The sequence below is a fragment of the Typopeltis vanoorti genome, chromosome 8, assembly GCF_054136105.1.
Source record: "Typopeltis vanoorti isolate ZY-2024b chromosome 8, IOZ_Tvanoo_1.0, whole genome shotgun sequence".
Lineage (NCBI taxonomy): Eukaryota > Metazoa > Arthropoda > Arachnida > Uropygi > Thelyphonidae > Typopeltis > Typopeltis vanoorti.
This window is the reverse complement of record NC_143556.1, coordinates 152,538,328-152,564,175: the sequence shown is the minus strand read 5'-3', so window position 1 is coordinate 152,564,175 and position 25,848 is coordinate 152,538,328. Positions and strand designations below refer to the sequence as shown.

At 37.7% G+C, this 25,848-nt stretch overlaps 1 protein-coding gene across 1 annotated transcript in view; it reads right to left on the bottom strand.

Annotated features, from left to right (window-relative positions):
* mask (multiple ankyrin repeats single KH domain) overlaps positions 1 to 25,848 on the bottom strand; it is an 823,307-nt gene that overhangs the window by 37,193 nt on the left and 760,266 nt on the right.

Sequence of the window (25,848 nt, the reverse complement as noted above, 5' to 3'; positions counted from 1 at the left end):
TCCACTTTGGATATCAGGCTCAATACTACTTTCCTTCACAAATGTGATTCACATAGATTATAAAAAACAGTGGAGATAATATGCACTCTTGTTGCAACACCTGAGCTAACATTAAACCATCTTCCTGTACCTCTTTCATTCTAACTGCTGACTTACAACTCAAACATAGACTACGTATTGGTCAATATAATGTCCCATTTACAGCCTATAATTGTTGCATTTTGAAAAGCATTTCTCTTGCACCTTGCATATGTCTTTTCCAGTTGTAAAACACTTAAATATGGATTCTTGTTATACACAATGTGCCTGTTAAATAATGAGATAATGATAACTATATCAAAACAAAGAACTATATTTGGAACTGTCAATTACACAGATTCAAAATAATCTTCCTCCAACTCCACACAGTGTTTACATCTGTCGTACAGGTGTCTGAAGGTATGGTGAAAGTCCTGAACAAGAACCTCCTTCAGTGTCACACTGCATTGGATGTCCTCGATGTGGCTGAAGTGCTCTCCCTTTCAAGGTACATTTCATCTTTGGGAAGAGGAAAAAGTCTGTGGGAATCAAATGTGATAAATGGGGGGGATCAAACAGATTGACTTTGAAGCCAAAAACTGCTTCACAGACAGTGCGGGTCATTTTTGTGTAACAGTTCTTTTCCTGACATGTTGCACATGCGCATGTAGAGACATACATTATTCCTAAATAATAATGACTATTCACTGTAGTGCCCTCGGGAACAAATTCACGGTGGATAATTCCAGCAGTGTTAAAAAAAAAAAAACAATGACCATTGTCTTGACATGTGATTTTTGTAACCTGACTTTCTTCTGCCTGGAAGAAGACATCTCACACACTATTCTATACTCATGCATTTCATTTTTGGATGAAATAGAAAACACCAACTTTCATCACCAGTGACAATTCTTTACAATACATCACAATCTTGATCAATTGCATGGATGAAATTTTGAAAGCATGTAATCCGGTGCTCTCTCTGTTTGAGAGTCAACATGTGCTTCACAAACCTCGAACAAATCTTACTCTTGTGCAAATCTCTTTCTAAGATTAATCTGACTGTTTCCTTACCAACATCAAGCTGTACAGCCAGTAGCCCAGCGGTTATTCGTGTGTCATGGGCAACAATTTCCCTAGCTTTCACCACATTTTATTTGTATGTGCAGAAATTAGCCATCCACAGTGTAGTTCATCTTCCAGAGACCCCTCTCCTCTTTAAACATTGAAAATTAGCTGAACACTTGTGCATGGCTCAGTAATCACTGTAAACTTTTTTTTTAGGTCTTGCTACACTTCTGTAACAATTTTTCCAATTTATACTAAAATTTTATCACAGCTCTTTGCTCCATGATGCAACTTCTGACATGTTCCACTCACACACTCTTACATAAATGGTTTGCACACGAAAATTGCAGTGTCACCCAACTCAAAAGTTGTATCTGCGATTACAACACCCTCTATCAGTCAAAACTATTAGCACATTTTTTTACTTTTATTCAGAGGTCCTGAAAAAAATCAATCTCATTACTTAACGTGCACACTGTGTATTCACATCGTTTAACCATTTATCTTAAATTAAAAATATGAACCTAATAATCTTTATCTACTCCAATCATCTTCCCGAAGCCTTTTAAAACATGCAGTGTAGACATTAAGACTTTTATACCTTCATATTTGAACATTTATTATTATTATTATGCAGGTATCTCCATGGGGTTGGAAGACTCATTATTCACACAATGCTTACCAGTCAAATCTTGACTGATAACAGATTGATTCGGAGGGAAATTGTTGATAGGAAGTTAAACTCCTTGAGGGTGTCAGGAATTTGATGATGATATTTATCAGTACCATCGACAGGGTGTAGCACAGAGGCAGCCTGCCTCATGGTGTGGCTAAATATTGGTGCTCGTTCACTCATATTGCAGAAGGCGGCGTCGCTACACTAACAATTCCTGTTAGCATAGCAAGCGTGGAAAGAAATTTTTCCAAGATTAAAGAAATTTATAATCAGTTTTAAACTGATTAAAAATTATTTGCAAACAGCAATGACCCAAGAAAGATTGTTTGGTCTTGCAACTATATTAATAGAGGTGGACATAGGTTATAATTTAAATTTAGAAGAGCTTATAAACAGTTTTATTGTGCAACATCCTCATAGAGCAAACATTTCATTAATAATTATGTAATCATTTTGCATTAATGTTTCTGTTGTAATAAAAAAAAAAATAGCAATTGGAGATTTTTTTATATTTTTGTCTTATAATCCATCAGGGGTGATATTTAATTGTTTGCCTCGGGGGTGCAATCTAATCTGGCGACAGCCCTGATATTTATCATACCTCTCATTAAACTCATTCATTAAAGAAGCACTTAGAACCACATCTGGCAACCCATGGATATTAGACTAGTGCATTGGATTGGAGATTAGCTATCTGAGAGGTATCAGCAAGTTGTGTATAGGGGAGCAATACCCCAGAAGAGGAGAGTCACTAGTGGTGTGCCTCGGGGGTCTGTTTTAGGGCCATTGGTGTTTAACATGTGCTAATGATATTGGAGAATATTGGATGGGGACTTTCAGTTGTTTGCAGATGATGCAAAGTTGGTATGAACTATGAGGAGTAGAATAGATGTTCTGGCATTACAAGAAGATTTGAATAGATTGAGTAAATGGGCACAAGAGTGGGGATGCCAGTGCAATGTTGTGAAATATAAGAATATAAAATTTGGGAAACCAAGATGGAATGCAGAATTTACGCTTGGTGAGGATATATTGTTGGAGATGGAAGAAATAACAGATCTTCAGATGATGGTGGATAAGGATCTAAAATTTAGAGGACACATTGCCAAAATTGTGAGGGCTGACTTGTAAAGGGAAGGAGATTGTTTCATTGTATAAGGTCCTGATTAGGCAACACATGGATTACTGTGCACAGGTCACCTGGTTTTCAAAAGAACGCAATGTTGGATAGGGTAAGGAGACGATTGACTAAAGTAATTTTTTTTTATCTCAGGAATGCTGAATATGAGGAAAGGTTGAGAAGATGCAAGAGGAAATTCAAACATGCCATATTACATTTGCCCTTTGAGGTACGTAATGCAAATAACTTCTATAATCTCTTTAGCATGCATACCAATAGGACATATGACAATCTGACGTGTTGTATGGAGCCTCCCAAAATAAAGAAAAGACTAGTCCATGTAGGATGCTAAGGAAGATTGTTTATTTTTATGACTTAGTTAAGAGACAAGTGTTTCTAAGTGACAGAACTGGTTCATTTGCTTCAACATAAAACACTTGGAGTGGGCAATGTGTGAAAAACCAGTTGCTAGTTGTATACACTGATGATATCTGACTATTGCAGGCTATTCTGCAAGGCAGAATAGTCTGCAACAGTCAGATATCCACAATCCAACTTTATTAGTACACGATAAGGATGAAGCAATGAAGATCAATCTGCACTCCATTCAGCAGATGATAGAGTGTGAAAGAGATTCAATACTCTCTTGCACTTTTCTCTTAGTTCACAAATATGTGCAAATAATGCAAGTTATTATTATTTTTATCCCATTTTTAACTTAAGATCTGGGTGAAGCATGTTTTTGTCAGAAGTGTACAAACTTTTTTCCAGCTGAAAACCTGAACTCATTGTTAAGAGCTCATGGAGAGACACGATCAACTGCTTACTGAAGTTTTCAATTACCTTTATGTTAAGAGAGTGACAGTAAATTGTGAAGTCATCAACATATAGAACATTGCCTACGATGAGAGGAAGCTGTTGAGTGATTGAGTTAAATTTCATAGTAAGAAGTATCACACTTAGACAGATTCTTGGGAAACACTCTTTACTTGATGATATAGCCAAGATCACTGTCTTCTACATACTAGAGAAGTCTAGCATAACCATTTTTTCTATTATCTTGCAAAGACAGCTGATCAGAGCAAGAAGTTGATAATTGTTTCTTGTGTTCGATACTTCCCACTCCGATTTAGACAGACAAAAAAGTTTTTAATAAATACAGGACGGTGTCCTCTGAAACCTAGGTTATAGAGCTCTTTTAACATGCCATATCACCAGGCTATATCATAAGCTTTTTCCATCTGAAAAACATCCTAAAACATGAACAGCTAAAACCAGCTGCTCATGTTTTAGGGTGTTTCTCTTATATAAGTTTCTAAATGGACCAAATGGTCCAATGTTGAATGATGTCTATGAAAGCCACTGGAGGGAAGATCATTGTCTTCTACATACCAGAGAAGTCTGGCATAACCATTTTTTCTATTACCTTACAAAGACAGCTGATCAGAGCAAGAGGTTGATAATTGTTTGCTCGTGTTTGATCATTTCCTGGTTTTGGGAGAGCAATGACAACTCACTTATGCTAAGAATCTGGCATATCAAGATCTTCATGATCAATCAGACTTGAGAAACAAAGGACAGAGAAAAATTTATCGATTGGCAAAATATAGAAATAAGGCATCAAAGGACATCTCACATTTGAGGCAGATCAAAGACTCTAGGAGGAAGAGTATTAAGGAGGGATGTGGATATAAGAAGCAAATGCAGAATATACGTTGAAGGGCTTTTGAATATGGAAAATGCGAGGACTCACAGAGAAGATGAGCAGCCTTATGAGGGGATGGTGCAGAACATTAATAGAGTGGAAGTGAAAGAGCACATAAAGAGGATGAAGAATGGAAAAACAGTGGTGCCTGATAGGATCCCATTGGAGGCATGGAAAGTAGTGGAGGAAAGAGGGAAATGACCTGCTGTGGGACCTGTTCATAAAAGTTTGCTCACAGGAAAATATACCCGAGGAGTGGAGGAAAAGTGTTCTTGTCCCTGTCTACAAGGGTAAAGAGGATGCACAAGACTAAGAATTACAGAGGAATACAGTTGATGTCCCACACAATGAAAATCCTAGAAAGGGCTCTTGATGGTAGACTGAGGAAGGAAGTGGAGATTGCAATGGAGCAATTTGACTTCATGCCTGGTTGATTAACAACAGATGCTATCTTTGGGTTACGGCAGATGATGGAAAAGTTTCGAGAGAAACAACGGGAGATACATCCAGTGTTTGTTGATCTGGAGAAAGTGTATGATAGAGTGCCAAGGCAAGAAGTCTGGAGGTTTCTGAGGGAGAAGAAGGTACTGGAGAAATATGTCAGGTTGGTGCAAGAGATGTACAGAAATGTGAAGACAAGAGTTCGGACCTGTCCGTGAGACAAAGATTTCAAGTGGCAGTTGGCTTACATCAAAGGTCAGCATTAAGTCTATGCTGAAGAAGAAGTGGCAGCTAAACTGGAAAGGTGGAGGAAAGTACTGGAGGAGAGAGGTATGAGACTGAGCAGAAGTAAGACAGAGTATACGTGTTGCAAAATGGATGGCAGTCAGGAGACAGATCTGGAGCTGGAAGAAAATGTCATCAGAAAGGTGAAGGACTTTAGATACTTAGGTTCAACAGTGAAAGAGGATGGAGAGGGTGAGAAGGAAGTGGGATGGAGGAACTCGAGAGAGATGGCTGGAGTGCTATGCAATAAGAGGGTGGTGATCAATCTAAAAGGCAAAATCTACAGGACAGTAGTGAGACCAGCTATGACGTATGCTATGGAAACTGTGGCTCTGAGGAAAAATAACATCAGCAGGATAGAGGTAGCAGAGATGAGAATGCTTAGGTGGATGTGCGGTGTGACCAGAAAGGATCATCTGAGAAATGACTATGTAAGGGGAACGGTGAAAGTTACGAACTTAAGGAGCGAAGATATAGGAGGTAAGGTTGAGATGGTTTAGTCATGTGATGAGGAGGGAGGATGAGTATGTGGGAAGAAAGGTCATGCAGATGGATGTGCAGGGGAGGAGGAAATGCAGGCAGCCAAAGAAGAGATGGAGGGAGCTGGTGGAGGACCACCTGAGGATGAAGAACATGAATGTGGTTATGTGGTTACATCCCAAGACAGGAGGATGCGGAGGAGATTCACAGAGAACAGCAACCTTACTTAAGCGGAACAAGCTGCAGAAGAAGAATGACAACTCACTTATGCTAAGAATCTGGAAACTCTTCCTCTGTAAGTATTCTGTTGTATATTAAGAGGAGATCTGCAGAAGACAACAGAAGATGTTTTTATCATTTCATAAGCGATGTCATCAAGTTCTAATGCACTGGTGTGAGACAATAAAAGAGCTATTTTTAGTTCTGCCTAACAGAAGTACAAGCTCAAACCCACTTGTGGAAAAATTTATTCATTATTTCTCTTGTTGCTGCTTCAATATTAAAAATTCAAGATGATATAAAAGTATTATGAGATTCTGGTTAAATTTTCTCCTAAAGTGTCCGCAACAGATTTAGGATCAGCAACAACACAACCATTATGGTCTATGGTAGAAAAAGAGCGTGTTCTGTATATTCTTTTAATTTTCTGGATTTTAGCCCTTACAATTTTAGCAATGGTTGTTTCATCAATGGATGATGTAAATTGTATCCAAGACTGTTTTGGACTATTACATCTTACATAACCTGCTTTGGTCCAAGCCCATTTTAAAGCTGATAAGTTTTATGTGGGTTATACTAAATACACTGCCAACTCTGTTCTTAATATTTGGCTGCTTGCTACTCTGGGTTCCACCCAGGTCGTGCATAGAGTGGAAATCAAGATGATATTTTTGGAATTGAGGCCATTGCTGCTGCCTGAACAATACAAACTGTTACATACTTTATTGCTTCATTGACAGGTGCTTGACTGACTGCATCAGCATTAAATTTTACAAGATAGGAAAAAATATTCCAGTCAGCCACATGGCGATCTGTGTAGGAGAATATGGTACCTGTAAAAATATTACGGAAATAACAGGAAAATGATCGCTTCCACATATGTTCTCTTCGGCATTACACAGAGCAGTGGACAAACGTCAGAGGAGCAGATTGTAAAATCGATTGCAGAATATGAGCAAATAAGCATTTAGAAGAAAGTACTAAGTCTATTATATAAAAGGGAGAGGTCACTATTGTGAAGGATTTATTCAGTGATACGACCTTGTCTATTTGCGTTAGCAGTACCCCACAGAGCATTGTGCACATTCATGTCACCCAAAAGATGTATGGGTTCAGACAGTTGCTAGGTTATTAAAATCAATTTCATTTAACTCAGCAACCAGTGGTAAATAAATTGAACATATTGTAATAAGAAATCCCACAGATGGACAAATGGCTACTGCTTCCAGAACAGTATAAAGCTCAATATGTTGGAAAGGAGTATGACTGACTACTAGGATAGCTATTCCACCATGAACACCTTCAGTTCTGTTCTTGAGTATAACAGCAAAATTCCTAACAGTAGATTCCTGACTGTGTTTTAATATGTTTCCTGCAGATAGAAACAGAAAGTTGGAGTTATTTCTAGAGTGAGACCCTAGGTCATGTGACTGATAAGTTTAACAGAGAAGCACGCCTGATCATGAAGTTCAGATATAATGAAATTATCAAATGATGGAGAAGACATGAGTTTGAGACTTTGCTGACATTTTATGAACTGTCACCTTCTCAGCGTAAGATCTCAGGACAGGTGTGGTGGGGTTTTTAAATTCCTTATTGTATCCTCATATGACATACTTTGTTCTGTTTTAATCTCTATATTTCTTTTTCATCTTTCTATTCTGACATGCACAGGAGTAAGATGATGACCTCCCAGACAGATGACACATTTGGATTTCTTTGCAGAGCAAGATTTGTAACTATGCTCTTTACCACAGTATCTGGCACATGTAGTTGAGCCACAACAAGCAGTTTGGGCATGTTGATATTTATGACATTTAAAGCATCTTAGCAGAAGTCTAACAAGACAGACTTATTTGAGATACCCGGTGATTACAGATGTTGGAGGCTTAGATGTATCAAAAGTAATGATCTTTCTGGTTGGAACCTGTTGACCATCCTTACATATCGAGATGTGCCTCATGCAACTGGATTGGCAACTTTCTCAATGATTACTCACTACATGTCACGGTGGACAATCTACCCTCCTCAGATTTGCCCACCAATGCAGATGTATCCCAGGGTTTTGTTTTTTCACCTACTCTCTTCCTCTTGTATATAAATGACCTGCTCTCTCAGACTTCCAATCATATCCATAACTTTGTTGATGACAGTATACTCCATTCCTCCTTTTCATTCAACAAACCTTGTAGTGCTCAAGTATTAGAATCCTCAAGATTTACCGTGACCAGTTACCTGAACTCAGATCTCCTAGCTATATCCCAGTGGGGCAAGGACAACCTTGTAACTTAAATGATGCCACCAAAACTCAGTCCTGTCTGATTTCTCACAAGAAAGAGCCTACATCCCTCTCCCTTACCTTCAGTAATACTGAGATATCCACACATGATCAGATTTCTCTACTCAGACTGACCTGCACCTCTGATCTTTCCTGTCAAACTACACTTAAACTATAGCTTCTGCATCTGTCAAAAAAACTGGATGTATTTTTCACACATGACACTGCTAACTTTATACAAAGCCCAAATCCACCCAGCCATGGAATATTGCACTCCTATTTTGGGTGGAGCACCAAAATCCTCTCTAAGATTGTTCAATTCGATCCAGAGGAAGACAATCTGGCAAATTAAATCATTAAAACAAGAGCCACTGCTAATCAACTTGCTTTTACAGTCCATCTTAAAACCCATCAAACCAACTTCACTGTTCTTTGGAACAGTCTCCCCCACTCTGCCTTCCACAAAGATTACAACCCTCAGCTGTTCAAGCAAAATCTGAACAGATTTCCTCCTTTCTTCTATTCTTCTTGCCCACACATGGCACTGATGTCTTATGGGTCCTGTGGCCTTTCATGTGTGGATCAGATAAAAAAAAAAAAAAGAAAAGAAAAAAATACCAGTCAATTCCAGATCTTTAAGCTCTGGACATGCCTCCTCATTAGGAACATCAAGGATATCCCATTCTGATATCACTTCTCTACATAACTTGAGTGTTTTATCAGGTGTCACTGAGATTTGTATTCCACCCATTGATGTTGCTCTCTCAGTAGTTTTCAGAATTTTGATGACATGCTTCCACAAGGATATCACCAGAACACATTTTCTTAAATGTTTGGTGAGATCCTGCCAGTCCTTCTAAACCCTTTTGAATAAAGAAGTGTGACAATTTCCCTATTGGCTTTTCACCTGTTGCATATATAATCAAAAACATGGTACATTTATACTGGTATCACATATCTTTTGCCTCTTACTTTTGTTATCAAATGATGTATCTGAGGTATCAGTACTTGGTTGGAAACTCGTTAGCCACCCCACCACCTTCCCACCCACCACAGAGCCTCACATGGATGCCAAACTGGCAAGCAATGACTGTGCCTGACAGTGAAACATGAGGGCCATCCTGGGTGCTATACCAGCATCACAGCAGGTCTTGGGTCCTGATCCAAACCATGGGATGAGAGAGCTACTACAACAACGTTGACTCTTGCAGGCAAGCTCACTAGCCAATTGATCCTGGCCAGATCATCCAGGACTGCCCATCCTGCCAAAGTAGTGCAAGACAACCAGGATCTCTCTTTCTAGATGTCAGCAGGTCACACTAGCAGCAGAAGTTGAATTCCAATGATGTTGGTCCAGAAGAAAGGATAGTAAAGAAGACTCAGGAGAAGTAGAGCAAAGAATATGAAAATAAAAGAGACAGAATGAAAAGGGTCAGTACCATCACTGGGAGTTACACTCCACCACAAATGGGTGCTCCATGAAGAAGGGGATTGTGCAAGGACAGGCGGAAGGTGGATAGAAGAATGGGATGCATAAAGATGGGGATGAGAGGAATATGAATGGAAGTTAGAATCAAGATCAGAGAAACAGGAGTGGCCAGACAGAAGAGTGAGGTATACTTATAGCAGCTAGCATATGGAATGTTGTTGGTGGTGGGATGGTTTCAAACAGAGTAATAGTGTTATGCTTGTGAGAAGTAAGGAGTATGTAAGAAGTATCAGAATGAAGGGAGTTGAGTTTGTGGGACTGGTTTTAGTCAGACCAGCCAGAAACCTGGTATCGAGAGTTCAAAAACTTTATTTACTTTCTATATATGTCTATAAAATATGCCTGATCTATAACAACCTTCATTTTAATATCTTACCTATGCCAAATTGAAGCCTTTCAGCTTTATACTTTAGAGATGAAAGCCTAATTAGTAATTTGATGTCCCTGCCAAGAATTCACCTATGAGGAATTTAGCTTTCTGGCATTAAGAGTTTTTGCCTAGTCTCTGATGAGAACCAACAGTTCAAAACAGCTGTCTAACCTGAGGCCTAATTCAAGCACTAATAAAAGGCAGTACATGTCAAGATTTCAAATCTGCTTTGTATGAGGCTGAGATTAACATAATAGTAATAGGATGTTGTTATAGGCCAGGGAATATAGAGAGGGCATTGCTTTTAATATGGCTAGGACCCAATCCTCCATTTTAATAGCAGAAGAGCTGTTTCTACTAAGAGTGGAAGTTGAAAATGGTAGTATACCCATGAAAATTTTGAGTCTGCTTGGTGTGAGGTTATGTTTAATAGAATAGCATATCTAATAAGATGTTATTATAGGTTAGGGAATGTGGAGGGCATTGACTGTGAAATGAAACTGGTTTAACATGTAAAAAGAAAGTGATCATAATGATTTTAATTATACAAATGAGGATTGGAAGGAGACAGTATATGGAAGCAAAGACAGGGAATTTTTTGAATTTATGATGAATAGTTATCGTGACATATGATGGAAACAATTTAAGCTTTTAGAGTATTGAATTTAGTAACATGCACAAAGAATGTTGGATTTGTGATGCAGGATGAACATTTCTGTAGGTTGGTGATAGTCACTATGAGATACTGGTTTAAGAGGTTGTCAAAACAGGAAAAAGTTAGTTAAAAAAGGGTATACACGGAATTATAGGATGGGTGATCACAAGAAATTCTGTAGTCAACTAGCATCAACACCTTGGGCTGATGAACTGCTCAGAAAAGAAGTTGACAGAGCATGGAAACTGATTAAGAAGTATCTGATACAAGCAATGCATAATTATATACCAAGAGTTAAGCAAATAAATTGTGTAAGAGAGAGAGAAATGGATGAACAGTGACAGGCAAGTTGTGTTGGAAAAAAAGATGTTACAGAGAAGGTACAATATAGTCAATTACTCTTTCACTTCTCCCTTCAACAAACTAACATCTTCACCAACATCCTTTATCTTCACTCCTGGGAAATATGCTTTCATCACTTAATTTGTTCTTGGGACTCCTCCATTTTATCTTATTTGTTAATAATATTTCATGTGCATTGATTGGAAATCTTCAGTTGTTTGCTGAAATGCAAAGTTGGGGAGAATTATAAAGAGCATTGCTGATGTTAATTCCCTTTGGGAAGATTTCATTATACCAAATGCTTGGACAAATGAGTGGATTATAATTTTATTACTGTTAAGTACAAAGTGTTGTACTATGAAGTGTAGAGATATAAGGATGTATACCATATTGGAGGAACTGTGCTTTGGTAGGTGGATAAAATTTGAGATCTGGAGTGATGATGACAGAAGGACTGAAGTTTATCAGTATTTACTGCTAAACTTCAGTTCATAGCAGCAATGCAACATAGCATTGCTGCTATGATAAGAAGTACAATGACACTAGAGATAAAGAGGTGATTGTGCTACTTACATTGTAGAGGTAAGGAGGTAATTATGCTACTGTATAGCATTTGTTAGACTACCCATGGATGTAAATCCCATTCATTTGTATAGTCACCTACTTTTCATTTTGATGTAGAAACACCAGAGACAGTCAGCTAGAGATGAGTGACCTAAAGCAATATCAGAACTCTGAAATATTGGTTACTGGAAAGAAGTTAAATGAATGTAAATTGCAGTCTGGTGGATAGGCAGAAAATAAGTCATAGGGATGTTTAAGTTAGTGAAAGAATTTTATCAGGTTAATATATAGGGGATTATAAAAAAAACAGCAGGAATGAGAAGGAGAAAACAAGAGGCCACCCCTGGAAGTTGTGTAAAGATATGGTGAAGATGGATGTGATGAGTAAATTTTTTATGTGGAGAACTGGGAGAGAGAAAACCACATCACCAGAATGCATTATGAATTCTGAGAGTTTTAAGGATTTTAAGGTTCAATATGTTAAACATGTTGTCAGTTGAGTGAGACTCCCTTCATGAACTCGCTCCATAGAAGCTGATTTGATAATGTATGTAACTTTTATCCATCCACAGTACTAATACTTATGCACTACAGATTTACAACCTTTTGTAAGTGGGATTCACTTAAAAAAAAAAAAAATATTGGCAATTTAATTTTTGTGCAAACTTTAAGAGAATCATGTGAGCAAAAAAGAAGCAGAATAAAAGGAAAGAAATACAGAGCAAGAAATTATATCCCTATGACCATTCTGAAAACCATTTACCAGAATGGCAAAAAGAAAGAGAAGCAAAATTAAGAGTCTAAAAAACCAAGTGAAGTTCATTCATGACAGAAGGACAACAATCACAAGTGGGGCATTTGTGATGCCATTTAAATTTTCTATAGTTCTCTGCATTTCCAAGCTGAAAATACGTGACATGTCTTTTCATGCACTACTAGTCCCACACAGAGAAATTTTTGTTACTAAGAAAGGCTATCCACACTGAAGCTTAAGCTTTTCAACACAACAATTTCCTTTTACAAATAACTTTATTTCTAATATTTTAACTTACATCTTCCTGTTTTAAACTTATTTTACTGTAATTCTAATTCTGCATGCACTGCTTATAAAATGCAGATAAGGTCTTTAGTGAGAAAAAAATGTTTAAGTAAAATTCAAGAAACATCATGAGGTATTTTTGAAAGTGAATATGGCATTTCAAATAAATGACAGAATGAAATGCAATTATCCAATCCACAAACAATAAATAAAATGATGACATCACCTATATGAGAGAATAAGACATATCACTTTTAAGTCACACATAAACAATGAAGACTTTTTCCTTGGGAACTTCTCTTTTCCAGTTCTGCTGATCAAGCTGGAAGAAAATACTGAAGTGCATTTGTTAGCAAATGACCCAACTCAGGTTATCCACCTACCTAAATACTAATAATATTTCCAAAAAGTTGTCCTTATAAATACATTGTGTATGTCAGCTCTTCTCCTGATAAATCAGACCATAAATTCACCCAACTTTTCTTTTCTACATAAGGTCTTTCTCAAGCCTTGGTGCTATAATGGCCAAATCGTGTCTGATTTATGATTTCTGTTCTTATCCAAACACTCTTCAACCAATTAAGTGAAATAATTCTTACTGGAATGATTTTTGAGTGGAATGAAGAATTTCATTCCGGGTTTCATTCAAAAATTCTCCCCACTAAGACTTGGTACTTAGTATATATATATATATTTTTTAATGCTTCCAAATATTGGAAGCATAAAAACAGTTTTCAATCCATACATACAGCATGTACATACAGCAGTATACTTAGATTTTGCACAGGTTTTTGATAGATTTCCACACCACAACTTGGAAAGTAAACTGGAGCAGATGGGATTGGAGGATAAATTAGTGAGTTGGATAGGCAACTGGTTCTCAGATAGGTATCAGCAAGTTGTTCATAGAAATGCAGTATACTGGAAGAGGAGAGTCACTAGTGATGCACCACAAAGATCTGTATTAGGGCCATTGTTATTTAATTTGTATATCAATGATATTGGGATAAGTTTAACTGATGATATACAACTGAATGCAGATGATACAAAACTTGGGAGAGATAAGGAATTAAGTAGATGTGTACATACAGAAGTCCTTGAATATACTGTATGGGTGGACAATGGTATATAGCTGCCAGTGCAATGGCCCAAAGTGCATGGTTCTGAAATTTGGAAGGCAAAAATGGATGCAAAGTATACACTTTGTGGGGAAATTTTGGAGGAAGTTGAGGAAACAAGAGACTTTGGAGCAGTGGTGAACAAAGATCTGAAGTTCAGAGGTCACACTGCACAAGCTGTGAAGTCATCACATAAAATTATAGCAATGCTGCAGAGGACCTTAACTTTTAGAAATAAAGAGGTTCCGGTTCCCTTGCATAAGGCCTTAATCAGGCCTCATAGGTTACTGTGCACAGATTTGTGCCCTTGGTTTTCATGCTGCTGAGAATATATTGGAAAGGATTCAGAGAAGACTAAGGGAGTAACTGGCTTTCAGATGTGGGATATGATTAAAACAGTCAAGCTGGTAAAGGATCGTTACAAGGTTAATGTGGAAGAAGTTTTTCATAGAAAGAAGGCGAACAAGGGCATCCCTGGAAGATGTAGGAGGGTGGTGAGCAGCAGCATAAGGACCAGGTTCTTTGCATGGAGAGTGGTTGGCAAGTGGAATGCATTGTCTGATGTTGTGGTGAATGTAGATACACTGAATGAGCGACTTCCTGGAGGTCTGGTGTTAATAATAACAACATGAGGTATGTCCAGAAATTAAGGTCTGTTCAGAATTTACCACCAAATAATGGAAGAAGGGATGCGCATGCTTGGTAGCAGAGAGTGACTTATTAGCTAGCTGTTGACAATTTTACTTTCATTTCATTATCGTTTGTTGTCTTCTACGAATAATTCATAATGAGTGCTGTGATAAAAAAATCCTTCAGTTGCAAGGTTCATGGTGTGATATGGATTTTGTTGGCAGAAACATTAGTGCTGCAGAAATTCACTGATGACTGCGTAAGGTTTACAGACTTAATGTAATGAGTGACAGTAAAGTAAGGCATGTCATTTGTTTAAAGAAGGGTGCAACAATGTTCACAATCAAGAATGCAGTGGCTGACCAAGTGTGGTGACAGATGATTTGGTGGAAAGAGTTAACACAAAAATTTGGGACAATTGTTTCAAAATTAAGGAACTTTCTTAGGAATTCCCGGAAGTTTCATGCTCAGGCATTCACAAAACTCTCACAGAAAAGCTGGGATATAAGAAATTGTGTGCCAGATGTTTCCCAAATATACTGACTGATGCACATAAACAGAAATGAGTGGAATCAGCTCAAAAATGTTTAGGATATTATGAAAATGAGGAGATAAAATTTTTTTCTCATATTGGTTATGGAACATGGATTTTGTACACAAATGGTGAGCCAAAACAACAATCAGTGCAATAACACCATTCTAAAAAAAAAAAAAAAATCAGCTAACGCCTTTTTATTCCCGTATATACGGGAGTAGGCGAGGCCATTTAGCCCTATCTAACTTTTGGAGACTGAGTGGGCAGTTCAATCTCCACTGGTACCCAATCAGAGACAGATGGCCCAAGGCTATCACTAATTAAGCAGTACGCAGTGAAGAGAGACGGCTCAAATGTGCCGCCATCTCGTGGTCTCTAACCCTAACACAATATATTTAATGTCTGAAATAATGTGGGTTCTATGGTCGATTTTCTTGAGTTTACAGGACGAAAAACCCGAGTTTCCGGGAGGAAAAACCTGCTTGCCCGTGCCAGAGATTGACTAACTCGGGAACCGGTCGAAAAAAGGCTTAGAAAAATTTCCTCTAGTCGCCGACTAGACTCGAAACCAAGACTTCCTTCGTGCGGCCTAGCGCGGTGGAGTGCAAACGCCACATCCACTGAGCTACACAGGTTCCATGTAACACCATTCTTCATCCCTGAAAGCCAAAAAATTCAGCCACTGTCGATTAAAAAAAAATGATGACCACTCTCTTCTGGTGCAGAAAAAGGATCTTTCTTGATGTTCTTCAATGAGGAACCACAATTAATTTTCATGTTCACTCTTTCCACTAAAACATCTGTCACCACACTTGGCCAGCCACTGCTCTCTTGATTGTGAACATTGTTGCACCATTCTTCAAAGAAACGACACCATTGCCTAACTTCATTGTCACTCATTATGTTAGGCCCATAAATCTTACACAGTTGCAGTGAATTTCTGCAGCACTACTGTTTTATGTCAACAAAATCTGTATTAAACCATGACAACACAACAATAAAGGAATAGAAGTAAAACTGTCAACAGCCAGCTGAGTCACTCTGTGCAACTACACATGCATGACCCCTCTCCCATATCACATTCGGTGGTAAATTCCGAATGGACCTTACTTTCTAAATGTACCTCGTTAAAAGACCAAAGTTATGAAAAGAGGCAGGATTGCATTCTCAACAGAGAACAAGTAAAATATTCTAACTATTTAGGCACATTTAACACTGGCAGATTACAGTTAGAAATAGATACTAATATTTAAAGTTCAGTGTGGAGAGGCAGTTGAATAAATTTATATGGAATAAGAGAGAAATTAGCCAAACAATCCCATCACCCCACCTCACAACAATATGGAGTTACTAAGACACTATTGAACAGGGCAAAAATAATCTGTTCTAATTATCAAGCCCTAACTACTGAACTAAATCACATCTGTGACACTTTCCCAGCCAATGGCTACCCCCCCCCAAAAAAAAGAATCCAAAAAATACTTAACCCAGTTATCCACAACCCACTACCCTTCACAAAAAAGATTACTCTAGATCCATCACCATTCCCTACATCCGAGGCACCTCCGAAAAAATCAACAAAATCCTAAAGAAACATGACTTGACCACCTGTTACAGACCACATAGAAAATTGGCATCCCTTATCCGCTCCACTAAAGACCAACCACTTCCCCTAGACCTACCTGGTGTATACCAGGTCCCTTGCAGCTGTAAACTGTCCTACTTTGGCCAAACAGGTAGGACAGCAAATATCAGAATCTCAGAACACAAGGATTACATCCGATTTCACAAGTACAGCACTCTGGGCTTGCAGACCACGCTCTGGATACTCTCCACAGAATAAGATGGAAGAAAGCCACAGTAATACACTGCAGCAAGTTCAAATATGAAAGACTATTCATGGAATCAGCCTCAGCCCTTAGGAACATGCCAAACCTCAACAAATTTGGATGCATGAGACTGCCCCAAATTTGGGAAACATTTATCAGAACTTCAGCCCAAAGGCCAAGAACTACCAATATAGCCCACCAGGACTTTAGGAAAACATTAACTTCCTAGCTTCTCATCTGCTGTTATGTAGTACTTGTGTGCACTTGTCTTTGTAATAAGTTCCCAAGAAGATGGCAGCGTGCCGTTTGCCGAAATATCGGAAAGTATATATTAAAGTTTATTTAATTTATATTTCTAGTATACGCTGTCAATTCCTTAATTATTAGTTATCAAGTTCAATTAAATGACCAAAGATGTGAAAGTTCTGAAAACAATTAGGAGAGTGAAGGCTATATTTCTTTAATACTTCAGCTTCTTTTCAGATATATTCCAGCTATATGGGACAGGAATAGCAGTACTGTACTCTTGTGAACTTGGAGAGGGGAAGATGGAACAAATATCACTGGCTTTATGAGTTTCGTTTTGATGATTCCATACTAATGGGATGAATGATAATGTGAATATAAGTATCTTCTAGATGGCACCGGCTTTCTATAAAGTGAAGATATTAAACATCTGAAAGATGATTGACCAGTGTATCAAAGAAGGGTAGACAGTTATTTGATGCTTTTTCTAACATAAGTATATTTTAGGGTGTTGGCTGTTTAAGTGAGTTACAAAGGAATCCAAATTATGTTTCGACCATGGAGACAAAATGGCAAATACATCATCTACATAATGTGGCTAGACTAAAGGTTTGAAAAAAAACTATGCTAAGCGTTTTGTTCTCAAATTGCTCCATGTAAAAACTGTCAAAGGAGAGAGGGATGGAGGGCCTTGCAGTACTATTAATTAATCTTGAGATTTTTCTTTTGCCAAGTAAAGTAACTCACATATAGTATAACTGAATAATTCCAAAATACTTACTTTATTAAATAATTAATATTATTAAAATGCAAATAATATACAGGTAACCCTTGTATAATGTGGTACTTATACAACGCGGTCTACAAATTGTAATAATCCTTAATCTTTTCATCTATTTTTCACCCTGAAACTTAAAAATCAAATTTTATCTTTGTTAAATTTGTGTCTGCATGTAACGCGCATGTAGTTATAAGTAGCAAATTTATATTTTATCGGAAATACCTTTTAGCAAGCATGTATGTCAATTATAAATTCAGTTTAATCCTTTATCCAAGTGTAAGCAAACAAAGTTTGCACCTGAAAATATCTTCAGGACTGAGGTAAGGTGGTGCAACACCAGGCAACTCCGAACAAAGGTGGACCAAGCTCTCATCACTCGTCTCGGTATCTCCTATAATGCAAAGCACATCTCCTTGCAGACATGTATACTGTTATGCATTGAAGGAAGGGCCACTACCCAGACTGGTTTCAACCTTTATTGAGGTCTCGTCAATGGGAGGCAGACCCAGAGTGGTGATACTAAGGCAGAAGCAATGGAGAGGTCATATTTACCTATACGAGTTGTCAACTGGTTTACTACCTTATTATTAATGATTCTAAGGAATGCCGATGGCAGGGAGGTAACTGAATCATCTGAAATAGTAGAATTACTAAGCAAACACTTTGCAAGAGTATATCATTCAGGCTGTGATATTGCAGGAATGAGAAAACAAATGGCTGATACATGAATTGAAGTAAATGAAATGGAGGTGAATAGTAAATTACAGAACCTTAATGTAAATACATCTGCGGGATTGGATGGTATATCAGCTTGAGTCTAATGTGAAACGGCAATGGAATTGTCAGTTCCATTGACCATATTGTTTAAGTCTCAGTTCTGAGTTAGTCCTGAGGGGATGGAAAGAGGGGGAAAATAGTTCCATTGAATAAAGGAGGTTAAAAGACTGCTGTTGCAAATTACCAACTGATCAGCATATCAGGAATCGTTGTCAAGGTTTTGGACACATCAGTCAACAGCAAAATACAGGAATGGATAGATGAAAATGGGATACTGTATGGGGGACAGCATGGTTTTGTGAAGGGTAGATCATGCCTCAGTAACTTGCTCACGTTTTATAATACAGTGATTGTTGAACTGGATAAGAGTAATGGATTTACAGTGATACTGCTGGACTTTACTAAGGGCCTTTGACAGGATACCACATGGAATTCTAATCAGTAAACTGCAGCACATGGGGATGGATATAGGGTTAGTGAGACGGATAGGAGGGTGGTTGATGGAGAGATATCAGAGAGTAGTTTATTCAGGAGTGGAGTCCAAAAGAAGGCCTGTTACTAGTGGTGTGCTGCAGGGTTCTGTTCTTGGACCACTGCTATATAATATGTTCATTAATGATATAATAAATTTAGTTTAATCCTTTATCCAAGTGTGAGCAAACAAAGATTGTGCCTGAAAATATCTTCAGGACTGTAGCAAGGTGGTGCAACTGTTGGCAACTCGGAGCAAAGGTGGACCAAGCTCCCATCACTCCTTGTCTCAGTATCTCCCACCATGCAAAGCACATCTTTGCGGACATGTATAATGCTATGCATTGAGGAAAGGGCCACTACCCAGACTGGTTTCGACCTTTATTGAGGTTTACCGATATTCAACCGGCAACTCATTTACCTATATGAGTTGCCAGTTGGCAACTCATATAGGTAAACATGACCTCTCTATTGCTTCTGCCTTAGTGTCACCACTTCAGGGTCTGGCTTCCACTGATAAGACCTCAATAAAGGTCGAAACCGGTCTGGGTAGTAGTCCTTCCCTTAATGCACAGCAGTATACATGTCTGCAAGGAGATGTGCTTTGCATTATGGGAGATACTGAGACAAAAGGTGATGAGAGCTGGGTCCACCTTTGCTCGGAGTTGCCCCACCTTACCTCAGTCCTGAAGATATTTTCAGGTGCAAACTTTGTTTGCTTACACTTGGATAAAGGATTAAACTAAATTTATTATAGTCTAACCAGGTGCAAAATAAATTCCACAATGTATGTCAATTATTTACAGTATAAAGTGTTTATTGTTGAAAATTGTCTTTGTTTTCTGCCAGGAAAGTGCATTAAAAATCATAAGTGTGTTAATCTCAAGCTGAGCACTTTATTTTCTGATGAGTTACATACAATATGTAATGCTTTTTTTTTTAATGTAAAAATTTTATTTTTATAGTAATGGTCACTTAGAGGGCTTTTGCGATTTGGCTGAAAACGAAATTAGTGAATTAACTGATGGGGAAATTTAAATTAGGAGGAACTCATAACAGTACAATTAATAGATGATGTCGAACCAAATGGCAGGGAAAGTTCTGCCAAAGATTGTTATTGTGATGAATCTGTTAAAGAATTCAGTTTAAAGAAATTAGCAGAGGGATTGGACTTGGCAAGAAAGTTAGGAAGTTATTTTATGGATAATGATCCCTGAATGGAATGCTCCGGAAAATTCACAAGAAAATTGGAAAATTGTTTAGCTCCATATTATGAACTTGATAAAAAAATGCAGCATAGTGGTATGCAATGTCTTATTACTGACTTCTTGATAACTAAACCAGCCGAAGTATGCAATGAGAATTATACAAATGATGTCCAAGAGATTTCAAGTGATGATGATGTCTGGCCACTCGTAAATAAAGAACATCTACAAAGATGTTCGTTTTAAAGATAGTGATGACGATTAAAATATGCACTTTATTTTATTTTGCCTAAAACATTTATGTATTATGTGCAATGAAGTTTACATACAATTTGTATTTTTATAAGTTTATACTATGTATTGTGTTTCATAGTTTATATGTTTTCTTAACTTATATGAATTACCTGAATTAAATAGAAATTTTTTTTTGTTGTATATGTCATCGTCGTTTATATAATTTAAAAAAAAAGCTATTTCGGACCATAACTCTACTTTTTCTATGTGATCTGAGCCTCGCATAACGCAATTTATATAATGCGGCATTTCTGTGGAACCTAACATCCAGGTTATAAGAGGGTTACTTGTATTATTACATGAAATTGCAAAGGACTCATCATGGAAGGGAACTCAATTCTATACAATCCACTGTCTATACAACTTCATCCTCTATCTACTTTATTAAATAATTAATATTACTTAAATGTATCCTTGATTATTATTATTATGTGAAAAGGACTCACTGCAGGAGGGTATTCAATTCTATACAATCCCATCTGCATTACTTAATCCTCCATCTAGATACAATGCCACTATCTACACACTACACCAACCACTAACTGTGACTAAAATTCACATGCCACTGGCTGATTTGCAAGTATATAGTATGAAAAACCTGAATTTCCTCAAGGGAAAAACACTGCTACCTCCATATGAGATCGGCTAACTCACCTTCAACAGAAAAAGACCTATAAATATTTTTCTTGTTAAAATGAGAACCAAACTCCAGTCTTTTTCAATCAAAGGGCACGATGTTCCATCATACTTTCAATTATGCTATAGAGGTGCGTATTCATTATTATTACTATTATAAAATATATTTATAAATCATCATCATAATCTAATTCCTGATATGTACCCTCAATGGGTGTACAGGATACTATGATGTTAGGTACTAATTTATATAAAAGTTTACATTATTACTAACTTCCTACTGATTACACTGGACAACAAAAATTTAAAAAGTCATGCCCCCCCCCCCCCCCCAGATTAATTTAGTAATTTCTTACAGATTTCAAGGTGCTGAACACGAATATGACAATGAAAATTGGATACGGTTTATGAGAGATCCATTATAGTTTCTTATACAATAGGGTAATATGCACTTATCACATATGCTGGTAAATGTCCGCTTCCATGTCTGACATTGCTTTGCCTGTCATTTGTATAGCTGCCCAGGATCATCTCTAATGAGTGTCCGACAGTAGTCAGTCAAAATGGAAGTGGACCAATTTCCCTGGTATTGGCTCTCCATCGTTGTAGTTTCCTGATGGAAACATTCACCGTGCTCATCACTAACCATACTGCAGCTGTCAGGAAAGAAATCCAAGTGGGAATGGAGCAAGTGTATTTTTAAAGACATATTGCAGCCAAGTTTGTGACAGCGAATTTAGGTTGTCATAGGTTTCTTTCATGTAGACAGTTAGTCTGACTGGAATGGATGAAAGATGGTTTCCATTATGCAGCAACACTGTCTTGTGACTCAATTTCGACGAGTCTATAAATAGTCACCATTCGTGAGGTTCATGTTTAATTTGAAGAGCATTCATCAAGTCATATACACTGAAGCAGAACACAAGGCTATCTTCCTTTCAGAAGTAAGGTGCAAACTGCTCACAAGTGTGAAACAAAGTCACTCAGACATTTTCTTTGAGAAGATTCCATTGTAGAAGTCTTGACCCCAGCAACACTGCTTTGGCCTTAGACAGCTCCAGATCGCAAACAAGATCGTTCAGTTCTTCTTGTGTAAGAATGTGTGGTGCAGATAATGCACTGTGGCAAACATATGGATCATCATTAGACACTGAAGGCTCAGGAGAACCCATCATCAGTTTTCATTCATCCTGTGAATCAATAGAAAATTCTTTCAGAGGTTCAGGAAGCCCTTCGCTGTGCGGGACTGGTTGAGAGCATATGGTATATTACGGTATGCTATTGTCCACTTCCTTTTCCTCATGATGGCTCCCAAAACAGGTGGTAGAAGCAGCAGTTTTGATTGCTTGGCTCCTTCCAAACTATATGAACAGCAAATGGTATCAACACTTTACTGCCACTTCAATCACTTCGGAAGATTTCTAGCACGCATACAGCAGCATGTGTGGGGGCGCCAGGCCTTATCCTTGCCCCTGATCTTACATCCGAAATCAAGTTGACACACCTTTTTCACTAATGGAGGGATGACTTTTTCTGGCTGGCAAGCGTCACTTCCCTGCAAATGTAACAAAAGTTATTTGCACTATTAACATAAGTACGAGGTCACTACTGCTGGATTTACACTGCAGGGATCACTTGTGAGTATTTATGATGCAAGAGTAAATGGAGTGTAGCCCAGGAAGTCGCACAAACACTTGCTCACCACACGAGACCACTTTATATTAATGAATGCATCATCTTATGGCAGCCGCCATGACTCAACTGAACTACATTAGCCAATAACGCAATAGCTCATGGGGGTGATGTGTATGATTGTCTGATGCAATATGACACAATATGTTGCAATCAAGAGATTGAAATACAGTGTTACCAAATGATACCTATGTATGAAATGTGGACTGAATCTCTCCTAAACAAGAGCCGATCGACAGATTTTATTGTCATTTTCATGTTCGACACATCGAAATTAGTAAAGAATCACTATTTTCATTTCAGAGGCAAATTGTGTGTTGTCCAGTATTAGTTTTCTCCACATTAGTCTGTTATATGCCAGACTAATGTGGAGAAAACTAATACTGGACAACACACAATTTGCCTCTGAAATGAAAACTCCAATATTTTCAATGCCATAGAATATATATTCTATGGCACTTCTAACTGGATCAATTCACAAATACCTTGGTCTTCCAATGGATTTTTTTCCCTACCATCTTGGCATATCAAAGCACTTTTCTAATCACCCCTCTCTCATTCTGTTTCAGTAACCATACCAGCTGAGATTAGCACTACTCATTCCTGAATGTTAACAATGCCAAGATCTTCATTTTTAATATAATTCTGCTAGTCATGCCATCAGTTCACTCACTCTCCTAATTTTTCTCAAGAACTTTATATCTACAGTCATTAACCAACAGTTTTACTTCCAACCCAGCTCTCAGATCCATAAATTAAAACTAGCTCGAATGCTGTCCCATATACTGTTAGTTTTCTCTTTTTCATATAAATTTATTCAGTTGACTCTCTACCACACCAGCTAATTCTATTGTTTCATTTCCATATTTAATGTGCCGTCTTCATGAAAAATTGTGGCTAAATAGGTGAAATGTTTTACTTGTTCTGTTCATTCTCCACTCAGAATGTAGCTGAAGTTTTCTATGATTCTGCTTATTTTCATAGATTTAGTTGCTTTACTGGTGATTTTCATGACATATATGCTACAGCAGTTATTCAGTTTAGTCAAGTTAATTTTAGTTAAGTTACTGTAAACTTGTACTGGATTATTTAAGAGTACGACATCAGCATAAAATAAAGAGGTGAGTTGAATACCTCCAATACCATATTATCATTCTCCCAGCCTCAAAGCCTATGACACCACAATAGAGCCAACTGGGATGAACTTTGGGATTTCTATGCTTCCATTCCATGGTCTGATTATTGCTTGCATGCTTCTAATCCAAGCATTTACTCTGATCTAATAAGTGAAATTATTCTTTCTAGAATGAATGTCTTTATTCCCCAATCAGCTCTAAACCTTTGACCTTATTCAAGCCTTGGTTTTCCATCAAATGAATATGCCTAAGCAGCCTAAGTTAAAAATACAACATACACTCAATGGCTCAAGTTAAAAACTCCAGCTTCACACTATAGCCCACAGCTGCAAAAATAATCAACAAATCTATGCAGACTTTGTAATGCCCAAATGCATTAAACAATTTAATTCCTATTCAAATGACAGTCAAGCTTTCTGGTCCCTTGCCAATGCTGCTGGGGAAAACTTCTGCTTTATCATTTCCACTACCCTCTCACATCCTAATAGAACAATGGTAACATCTTCCAAAGATAAGGGAGATGGACTTATTGGCATCCGTTTTCTCCTCCAATTCTTGTTTAGACAACCAAGGCAAAAATTCTCCTATTCCACAAGCCACCTGCCTCCTCTAATCTATCATCAGAACATATGAAAAATATTCAACAGCCTTGATAATGATAAGTTCCTCAGTGTTAGATGGCCTCTCTTCCCTCCAGTTGTACTAAAGATCCAGAATTAATATCCAGAGATACAGGTTGTGATCCAGAATTAATACCTGCCCTGTATGCTTTTCATACTGGGCAGGTATTCATACTGTTCCTATAATAAAAAAAAAAGTTAGTCATCAAGTCATAAAAGCCTCATCTCAATACTCTTAAGTGATTGAGAAGGTCATCAACAACCAGCTTTTACATTACACACAGAGACCTACTAGTTAATTAGTAATCACCAATATGGATTCGGTCAGTCTCAATCTACAGCAAATCTCCATGCTTTCCTTATCCATCTTGATATTTGCAAGACATTTGATTGAGTCTGGCATCATGGTCTTGTTACTAAGCTGCCATAGCTCAGTCAGTATAGATCATAGGTTCCCAAACTTTTTCGGGCCACTACCCACTTTGCAAGACATAAATTATGTAACCCCCCCCATTATACACACATAAATACATGCTCTATTTTCTCATTGCCATAGAAAATTGACATCTATTTCTATGTGACATGGTAAATTTTCAAATGATTAAATAATTGAAATAGAAAATTGATTAAAAAATTGATCGTGTAAGACGGCATAAGATGAATTAAAATGCAATATTTAAATTTTAAATGATTATCTAATCGCAAAATCACGAAAATAATTAATTTTTAAATATATATTATTAATTTCTTCTATAAAGAGCCATTGACCCCCTAGACCGCCTGAATGTCCCAAATGCTTCTGATCCCACTATATCCCCCCCCCCCCCCAGAAGGCTTCAGCACCCACTGGGGGTGATACTGCCCACTTTGGAAACCTATGGTATAGATGAAGCCCCTTTGGTCAGAAAAACTTGGGTTTGATTCCTGTCCAGGATTTAAGGAACCTTTAGCTCTGACTAAAGGTGAGTTAGCTGGTTTCATATGGAGGTAGAGGTTTTTTCCTACCTGGAACTCATGTTTTTCATCTCCCAGAACAGAAAAACCAGCCCCGTGAACACACACTTCTACAGGCATCCCCCCCCCCAGACTTTGCGACAAGCCGGTTGGGATTTCCCACAGTCACAAAATC